This window comes from Coptis chinensis, chromosome 7, assembly GCF_015680905.1.
Source record: "Coptis chinensis isolate HL-2020 chromosome 7, ASM1568090v1, whole genome shotgun sequence".
Lineage (NCBI taxonomy): Eukaryota > Viridiplantae > Streptophyta > Magnoliopsida > Ranunculales > Ranunculaceae > Coptis > Coptis chinensis.
Window position 1 is genome coordinate 33,149,939 of NC_141462.1, and position 10,468 is coordinate 33,160,406.

Sequence of the window (10,468 nt, forward strand, 5' to 3'; positions counted from 1 at the left end):
AATTTTTATATAAAATCACTATGTAAGAATAAATTCGCATAGAAAAATTACTACGTAAAAATAAATTTGCATAGTGAAATTTCTATGCAAAAACATATTTACATAGTGATGAGATTTGCAGAGAAACATCATTATGTAAACATAAATTTGCATACTAAAAATTTTTTTTGTAAAATTATTTTGCTATGTGAAACTGACTTTTCATAGATATATGGAAGTCTGTTTTTTATTTTTGTATCTCGAAATCATGATTGGAAGTTTTTTCAAATGATATCATCTTCAAATTATTTTCAATCTCAAAATCGTAATAAAAAAAACCGGATCTACAACCTTCCATATGACATCTACCACTTACTCATTTTATTTTATCATGATATGATGTTAATCTTATTTCATTTTTGTATTCTGTTCAAGTGATTTCTATGCAAGTAGAAAAAAACTACATTTCTCTTGTTGAAAAGAGAGGAAAGAAGAAGATAGTACAGGGGTATTTATGTTTTTGTGATATTTTTCTAAAAACAGGGGGGTTTTATGGGTTTGTCCATTTTGGGGGATTTTTATAGGAAATTTTTACCGGACAAGAAGATTTATCATGAAACCTACTCTTTTTTCCCATGTCTCCATTCTTTTTCTAAAAGTTATCTTTATTTTCGTCTAAATGTGTTATATATATTATTATTTCAGGTGTAGATTCCATTATCTATTTTGCTCTATGGTTTGTTCCATTTTAATGGGATGCGTCCCTTTTAAGGTAAATATATCATCTTTTTTTTATTTGTTTATAGTGCAATTCAAACAGAAAATTTGATGTTAAACAAACAAATAAACAAACAAACAAACAAAGCAGCCACTTTTCGCATTGTTTGTCACTTTTCATCTAGGAGTACAATACAGGTTGAAGAACATTAGTATTATATTACAAACCACTTACATAGTTACATTTAGGATCCATGATTGTGTACCACATAATCAACGAACCACCTAAGATGACAAACGATGTATCTTATTTGTGGTGAACTAATCATCCAGTTTCGAAGATCAAATAAGGAGCTGGAACAGTTGGAGAAGATCACTTAGTTAGATTGGTTAGTTGATAACAGCTTACAACTGTAAACAAAGTCGGGCTTCTTGGCTCAAACAAGAAAACATACAAGGCCCATTAACAACTCCCACATAACATTGCCTTCCAGTTCCCACTCATATTCCATCTTCCAACATGAAATCTTCTCTGCAAGTAAACCTCTTTGCAACTAAACAAAATCAAGCAAGAAGAAGTCATTAATGGCGAATTTTGGTATTCATTCTTCCTTCTCATCTCACTCATACTACCAAAAATTTGATTTTACCCAACAACAGAGCTAGAGCTTCATTGATACTCATCCATCGTCGCTACCTAGTAACGATTTATGACTGCAAGTACTACTAGTAAATGATTGTCATAATTTTTTCGAGTTTGTCACATTTTATAATTGCAACTCTTTGACATTTATTTTTTGCCGAGAATTGTGTTGCATCATAGATGTCGGTAAATAATAAAACCGTTGCATTATTATCCTCAATAGTTTTTTGAAGTTTGCTCGATGTACTTTAGCCGTCAAAAGTAGTAATTGTTTCAAATTGTTGCGAAAACTATCGCAAATTAAATGTCATCTTAAACCTTGTCCCATTTTCAAAATTATTACAATTATGTTTTTTCTATTCGAAAAACAATAATAATAATAATAATAATAATAATAATAAAATGTTTTAATTTCAGTTAAAAGAAATTGAGAGAAGACAACAATAATAATAAAATATTAAAGACGACAAACATTATTGTTGAGACTACAAATACAACTTTAGACTCTTTTAAATATATTCAACCAAATTAACACTACAACAACTTTATGATATGACAACACTCTTTTAACATTACTTTTTAAAATATGATAGTGTACATAGAATTTGACATCACTTTTTCCATGAGTGATGTTAGTAGTTGGTGGTAATAATCTTGTTTGAACATCATTTTTCTCAAAAATGACTTAGTAAAAGTCTACAACCTCACTTTCAGAAGTGATGTAAATTTTGTGATGTGGTTTAATCATATCACTTGTTGATCACTTTATAAGTGACGTGAAAATTAGAAATATTAAATCACTTTAAAAGTGATTTTCTCTTGTTATTAATATATAGATGGACACATTGCGTACTCGGGACCATTAGACGACGGCTCTATCGAGATGAACAAAATTACTAATGAACTTATGAAGTGATAATTTATTTTTCAATATTTTGTTTTAAAAAAATTCAAACATATTAAAAATTAAAGGCATGTAAAGTCTTGAATTCTCGTTAGGGGTAATTTGGTAAATTACAAGTGAAACTTAGGAACACTTACGTAAATAGTACTTAGACAGTTGGGTTACCTTTTAGTTTTGTGTAGCTTAAATACAGTAAACAGTCTTAACACCGACTCAGAAGTTTAGAGGTCTAGTTAATTCCACTTTTGCCATTTAACATTAACGTGTGCAAACTTAACCCGTTACATACTAGTATACTGCGTGGCAGTGGGGAGTGAGCGGAGCTGCAGGGAGAGAGAGAGAGTTGGGTGATGCAGGGGAGAGGGAGAGGGAGAGGGAGAGAGAGAGATGGGTAAAAGAGAAAGAGAAAAAATGAGAGAGAAGTTGAGGACAGACAGACAGAAACCAACCAAGTTGGTTTTTGTCTGTATAGCCCCCTTCTGCCAAAATCGTTCGCTCCGCTCACTCGATGAGAGCATGTGATCAAGCACTTGCTTGACCCTTTTATGTAAGGACATGTGTCATGTGTGGGTCAAAAAGTGTAATTTTAGATAGAAGATTAGAACGAACACTGTCCCAATTAAGAGAAATGAGATTACGTAAACCATCACTCCACTTTCAAATCCTACAAACTGATGTGCTAGTAAGACTTTTTTTCATTTGTGGCGGCACTGATTACGTTATTTGTGCGGCACTTTAATGGGTTTGCTAGTTATCAATCAGCAAGGGAAACTCATAGGAGAGCAATAAGGAGCTTATCAATAGGGAGGACACGTAGGAGAGCTTGGTGATTATTTGTCTTTGTTTTACATGACTTGTCAGATTATTTCCTGTTTTTTGTGACTGGATCATTGGTTTAGGAAAGTTGATTCTTACCATTTACGGAGATGAGTTTTATTTTTTGTTTTGGCTTGTTGATTTCATTCTGTTTTTATGCATGTACATACGGATTTAATCTACTGATTGTTAATGTTCCTTCACGATGGTTGTTCACATTTGCTTCTCATTTTTATCACCGAATGTATATTCTTTTGACATTGATTCCCTTTGGTTGGTTAATGTCACGTCGTAATTCTGTTTTTTGCAGCTGCTGCCTTGTATTCTTGTCACTCTACAAGTATATCCAAATTTTTTGCCATATCAGGTAGTTTTTTCCTTACTACTAACAGAGTATGCTTAGTCAGACTTGCTCATTCAACGTGTGGAGCTTGCAATGCTCATTCACTTCACTTTGTATTCAGAGTTCCAAATGGTAAGTATGCATGCTTCGGAGGCTTGTACATTAAACCAGTCATATATTTTTCAATGTTGTGCTCTATTTTCCTTCTACACTACGAAGGGCAAAAGCCGACTTATAAGATGCCTTTCATTCTACTTATCCTCAGCAGGTTCATAGTTCTTATTTGTGCATGGGTCCCTAAAGGTTACTTTTGCAAAGCTAATTGAGCCAGCAGGTATCAATCTCTTTGAATTAGTTCCAATAGTGTGTTTTGTTCTGTTTTTAGTTGTATTTATAGTTTGTATCGCCTTTTGGATGTTGGTCTAATAAACTAGAAGTGAATGTAGCAAAGGACAGTACCTAAGCCTAAACAAAGACTTGCCTTTTTTTTTTGTTTAAAAACAAAGACTAAAATGATTTCACATTTTTTTCATGAGTGGACATGATAGTGGATTGATGGCTAAATGTTGTGTTAGTTAGAACTTGCACGAATTTGGATGGAGTTTATTTACTTGATGAAATTAAATGTTTGCCTCGTGTCATTTTGTTTCCTATCCAGTGGATCCATATAAGCTCAAAATGGAGAGCACTCACTAGTTCAGAGGCTGATGGTTCGAATCCATCTGGATCTAATTTCATAATTTTTAGAGTTTTGCAACTGAAAATGAAATCTGAGAATCCCTTTCTGTCTTGAAAAAGTTAGCATTTAGAATCCTGTCTTAGAATGCTATCGTGATTTTTTGCGTCAGACCCTAAATGCTATCTGTATTTAATTACGCTTGATACAAAACCTTATTGTATTAGTTGCATTTCTATGACATACACTATTGTAAACGTTGTTCGTCTTTTTAATAGCATTTTACCAAAGCTATCTAAGGACCTTTGTGGTGTAGTGCATACGAGAGACTGTTGAAGACTTGAAGTCAAGCAACAGAGTACTAGTAGTATAAAACCACTTGGCGTGATGCCATCGCATGGGTAGGGTACGTATTCGTAACTGAGCTGAGGAAGAGAGTGTTATTGGATAGTGGTTGAAGAAGGAGCAAGAAGAGAATTGACTTTCATTTTAACTTCGATTATTAGTCACTTCAGCATCCTTCTTGTCTCAGTTGTATCATGTGCTTGAGTTAGTTCAGTTTAAATCTATAAACTTTGTTACATAGGAAGCATAAAAAGAAACACCGTAATCTCATTTCAGCGACCATCTCCGGAATCAACTGATGTTGTTGTACTGTATACTCTGAAACTAAACCTTCTTCTGTTCTTCTCAGCCCATATACAATTTACCACAGCACAGGAAAATGATCTCATAATTTATAAGAGTTAGTCTTCTTGCATTTGCAGATCTTGAATCTACTTGATCACTCCCTATTAGTAATATAGCATTGATTTTATCAAATGTATATCTAGGAAGTGTTTTATACCGCTCCTCACCTCCTTGGCATAACTTCACCAGAAAAGATAGATGCTTCGAGTTTTCTCCAGCAGTGCACTCTGAAAAGGCAACATTCAGAGTGAGGAATCTCTTTTGGATGCATCAATCTTTGGTCTGACGACCTTCAGAGAAGAGAGCCAAATGCAGAGAGAGTATCTGGGATGCATTAGACTGCCTCATACCAGTTGACACCACCTGACTTTTATAGAATGTTTATATAATATAAGCTGATTTGGCAGCATACTTTTCTGTATGAGGTGGTGTCCAGATTGTTGTCTTCATTAGGATGAGAGTGGATCTTTATCTGCAGAATTTCCTTCAGTGCCTCATTTAGGTCTATGTGGCTGTTCCATTTTGAATCGTCAGAAGTAACATTAGCATTATAGGGCTCCAATCATTCACTCTTTGCTGATTGAGTTGCGAGGGAACCGAGCTACAAGTAATCCCAAATATAATGTAGGTTTCAAGTATTCCCACACTATTTGCTTTCTTCTTAATAAAACTAGCAGGAAGTCTTTCTAGTCTTTAACACATGCCTCCGAACCCAAGAACAATCCCAACGGCATTCGGTTGTCCAAAAATTGTTTGTCTTTTAAGTTTAAAAAGTTGAGAGGGCACCCTTTAATTGTTGATCAGTTCTTCTACCCAAGTAACCAACTTCATGTGGCACATTGTTCTCAACTGTTGTAAAGATCCAAAGGAATGCTTACTATTTTCACTCTAATTCATTATTTTTATCTTAAGGATTTATATAGATATACGTTTTGGACAATGATGTTCTATTGGATCTTTAGTGTTGGGGACAACGATGCCAATCGATCCCTACTAAGATAGTTTGTACTTGGGCAAACTATTACTCCAGACAAAAATATAATCTTTTACTACAACCAACAACCACAATTCTAATCTATGGATATAGAAATATAAAGTAAGTAAAACATACTACAACACAAGATGTAACGTGGTTCGGCCAATAATGCCTACTTCCACAAGAGCTAATCATTTTATAAGTATGGGAAGGAAGATTACAATCACTCCTCTCAAATCTCTCCACCTTACTAGATCACTCATCTCTCCTTACAAAATTTTCTCTTTGCAAGGGTTTTCTCTCAATTTTGATTGGGTTTCAATTCGTGACTTAGGTTTTCCAAAACCTTAATTCTGGTTTTTATAGTAACCCACAATTTCGCAGTTACTGTAGAAATAGAAATCTGCAAATTTAGGCATGAGCGCGGGCGCGCTCTCGGCAAGACCAATTCGAGCACGCATGCCCTCAAAAGTCCAGTAATATTGTTTCGTGAGAGGCTGAAAAAAACTATCTTCTTTTTCACGGCAAGGGCGCGGGCACGCCTTGGGCCAGGCTAAATCGAGCGCATGCGTCGCTCTGACTTATTAACACGAACAAAACTGCTTTCTCTCCTCTTCCTCATTCTCATATGAGGGATAACTCCAACAATCTCTCCCTCCCGAACAGTGAGGGGAGCACCTCCATGCATTCCAAAATCAACAGGAGGAGTGTGCTACCATTCCGGCGGTAGCACAACAAACATCAAACTTACCTTTCGGTAAAACTTTGGTCATCATATCTGACCCGTTCTTGTCGGTATGGATCTTCTCAATGCACAAATGCTTGTCTTCGAGAATTTCTCTAATCCAATGATAACGCACATGTATGTGTTTGGATCTAAAATGAAAACTCGGATTCTTGCTCAAATGGATGGCGTTCTGACAGTCACATAGAACTACAAAATGTTTATGCTTTAGCCCTAGTTCATCGAAGAACATCTTCATCCATAGCATCTCTTTGCAACACTCTGTGGTAGCAATGTACTCGACTTCTGTAGTGGAGAGGGCAACACACTTTTGCAACTTAGATTGCCAAGAAACTGCTCCTCCTGCAAAAGTAAACAGATAACCGAAGGCGGACTTCATAGAGTCAACATCACCTGCTATGTCTGCATCTATGTAGCCTTCAAGCAAGGTCTTACTCCCACCAAAACAAAAACACGTTTTGGAAGTGCCATTGAGATATCTCAATATCCACCTAACACCTTCCCAATGCTTTTTACCCGGATTTGACAGAAAACAGCTTACAACACCAACGACAAAAGCAATATCCGGTCTTGTACACACCATTGCATGCATCAAGCTGCTCACTGCGGATGCATAATGAATCTTTTCCATTTGACTCTGCTTATGCTCACAATTTGGACACATATCTTTGGTCATGCGGAATTGGCCACCAAACGGAACTGATTGGTTTTGCTCGATCCACGTTGAATCTCTTCAACACATTCTCAATGTAGCTTTCTTGAGAAAGCCATAACTTTCTACTCTTTCTGTCACGAGTGATCCGCATACCAAGTATCGATCTGCTTTGCTTGACCCAAATCCTTCATCTCAAAGGACTTACTCAAGTCTTTCTTCATCTTGGATATCTTGTTGATGTTCTGGCTAATTATCAACATATCATCCACATACAACAAGAGCACTATGAAATTCCCATCTGGAAATTTTTGAACAAACACACAATGATCGGAAGCGGACTTCATGTATCTATGCTTCACCATAAAGGAATCAAACTTTATGTACCACTGTTTCGGTGCCTGCTTTAATCCATACAAACTCTTTATCAGCTTGCATACTAGGTGTTCCTTGCCTTTGACCTCAAACCCCTCTGGGTGGTCCATGTAGACTTCTTCAAGGTCTCCATGAAGAAAAGTTGTCTTGACATCTAGTTGCTCAACCTCTAGGTTCATACTTGCGGTCAGACCCAATACTACCCTGATAGAAGTCATCTTAGCTATAGGAGAGAAGATTTCATCAAAGTTAATACATTTCCTTTAACCGAATCCCTTCACAACAAGGCGAGTTTTGTGCCTTGGGTGTGGATTATTCTCTTCATGCTTGACTTTGTAGATCCACTTATTCTTGAGAATTTTTCTTCCTTTTGATTTCTCAACTATGTCATAAATGTAATTCTTATGCAGATAATCCATCTCATCATGCATGACCTTCAACCACTTCTCTTTGTCTGTACCTTCAAGAGCCTCTTGATAGTATATATGTTCTCTGCTATCAGATAGTAAAACATATGTATGTGGTGGATACCTGGTTGAAGCTTGTCTCTCTCTGTTAGACCTCTTTGCCCCATTTTCTTGTGGCTCAGGAGGATGCACTTCTGCTTGCTCAGGTAGTGGTTAATGCGCTTCATCTGCATCTTCTATATCAATAGGTTTTATCTCATCATGAGCAATAAGATCATCATCATGAGCTTCAAACCAATAGTTCTCTACATTCTCAATGCCTTCTACATGTTCCACAGTAGGAACTTCTGGTTCTGAATCAACAAGATCATTAGTGAAAGCTTATAGCTTCTCACTATCCTCAAAGTCTGTTATGGTTTGGTCTTCCAAAAACACAACATCTCGACTTCGGATTAACTTCTTGTTAATCGAAGCATAAAGTTTGTAGCCAAACTTCTCATCCCCATAACCCAGAAAAATGCACTGCTTGGCTTTGTCATCAAGCTTGGATCTCCCATCCTTTGGAATATGAACAAATGCTCTGCACCCAAATACCTTCAAGTATCCATAATCAACATCTCTACCTGACCATACTCTCTCTGGATAATCACTATTCAGAGGATTCGAAGGCGATATGTTGATCACATGTATGACTGTGCGCATTGCTTATATCCAGTAACTTCTAGGTAACTAATTAGAGTGAGACAACATGCATCTCATCCTCTCTATAATGGTTCGGTTCTTCCTCTCGGCTATACCATTGTGTTGCGGAGTCTTGGGAACGGTCTGCTCATGATGAATCCCACGACTCTTGCAATATTCTTCAAATGGCCCAATGTACTCACCCCCATTATCTGAGCGAATACACTTCAAAGGCTTCCCTGTCTCTCTTTCCACCATGTTATGGAAAGTCTTGAATACGCCAAGTACTTCATCTTTGGTCTTTAGACTATATGCCCATATATTTCTTGACGCATCATCAATGAAAGTCAAGAAGTACAAAGCTCCCCCATGGGACTTTACTTTCGTAGGACCACATAAATCTGTGTGTACAAGCTCAAGGATATTGTCTTTTCTGTGAGAGGGGAATCTTTAGAAAGACACCTTGTGTTGCTTTCCTACCAAACAATGAGTACATCTATTTAAATGCGTACCTTTGATGTTTGGCAAGTCCTTTTGCTTGGCAAGAACTTCTATGCCTTTTTCTTTCATATGACATAGTCTCTTATGCCATAGTTCGGAGGAAGCTTTTTCTTGTGATGCATTTAACTCTGCTTTATACAAACTAGCATATATTTTGTAAATCGAGCAAGTTTTCTTCTTTTTGGCTACTACAATGGAACCGTATCTCTGCTCAATTTCCATACCCCGTTACCAAACAAGTTTAGAAAGCCATCATCATCTAACTTTCCAATGGAAATTAGGCTTAGCCGAATGTCAGGGACATGTCTTACATTCTTGAGTGTCAAGGTGTAGCTGACATTGGTTTCTACATGAACATCACCAATGCCTACAGTCTTCGAGATTTCATTGTTGCCCATCTTTACCTCACCAAAATCATCCGATTTGTAGGTAGTGAAGAAATTCTTCTGGGGTGTGACGTGGTAGGAAGCACCTGTATCTATCACCCACTCTGTACCCTGGCATGAAGTGCTCAAGCGTAACTCGTCACAGTCTAACACAATTCCTACTTCACCTTCTGAAGCGATGTCTGTGGCGTCTCTACCAGTGGTGCTTTCTTTAAACTCTAACTTGTCTTCATGTACGGTACTAGTCTTCTCATCCCTTTTCAATTCTATGCATTCATACTTGAAGTGGCCATAGATACCGAAATGATTACACGACAAGTCTTTCTTAGGAGGTCTGCTCGCGCTCCTAGATTTTCTTCTGCCATTACCTCTAGAATGAGATGGTTTTTCGCTTTTGCCTCTCTCTTGCTTTTCTGTGACAGGAGCTATTCTGTGCGTCCTTTCTTGTCTCCTCGTAGAGGTCTTCTAATGTCTTTCACAGGCTGAAAGTGGTGGTATCTTGGGATATAAGGCGGATGATAAATGCTCAAAAAGAGCAATTTAACCTTCGATTATGCCTATTGTTTAGCCATCTTAGTGGACTAATAGTGTTTGTAAGTTATGTTTTATGATTCTACAGGTGAAAGAGAGAGTTTTGTGGAATATTAGAGAAAAAGGGGTAAAACAGAGCAATTCAGAGCATTAAGGATCACATGGGAAGCCCGTGGACAATTATGAAGAAGGCCAAGGAATTGAAGATATTAAAGATGCGATTTGGATATATTTTAAAGCCTATTTGGAAGCCCAAGGCAAAAGAATTCATTGCTTGGACCAAAGCCCGCAAAAGAGGATAGAAGGATAGAGCAAAAGAGGAAAAATCGATTTCCGCGTCTGGGACGCATGGATCGTGCGTCTAGACACATTTCTTGTGTCTAAGACGCAAGGATTGTGCGTCCAGACGCATGAAACGACAATGTAGCCACTTTCTTCTCAGTTTT

At 37.1% G+C, this 10,468-nt stretch overlaps 1 long non-coding RNA gene across 4 annotated transcripts; it reads left to right on the forward strand.

The window, feature by feature from the left end:
* Positions 1-2,534: 2,534 nt before the first annotated feature.
* Positions 2,535-4,838, forward strand: LOC147487182 (uncharacterized). Of its 4 annotated transcripts, none has more exons than XR_015201628.1 (4): positions 2,535-3,069; positions 3,370-3,534; positions 3,668-3,736; positions 4,357-4,838. It is a non-coding gene; the product is annotated as an uncharacterized LOC147487182 (long non-coding RNA). The 4 variants fall into 4 exon arrangements; XR_015201629.1 differs by having other exon boundaries at positions 4,395-4,838; XR_015201631.1 differs by having other exon boundaries at positions 3,671-3,736.
* Positions 4,839-10,468: the final 5,630 nt, after the last annotated feature.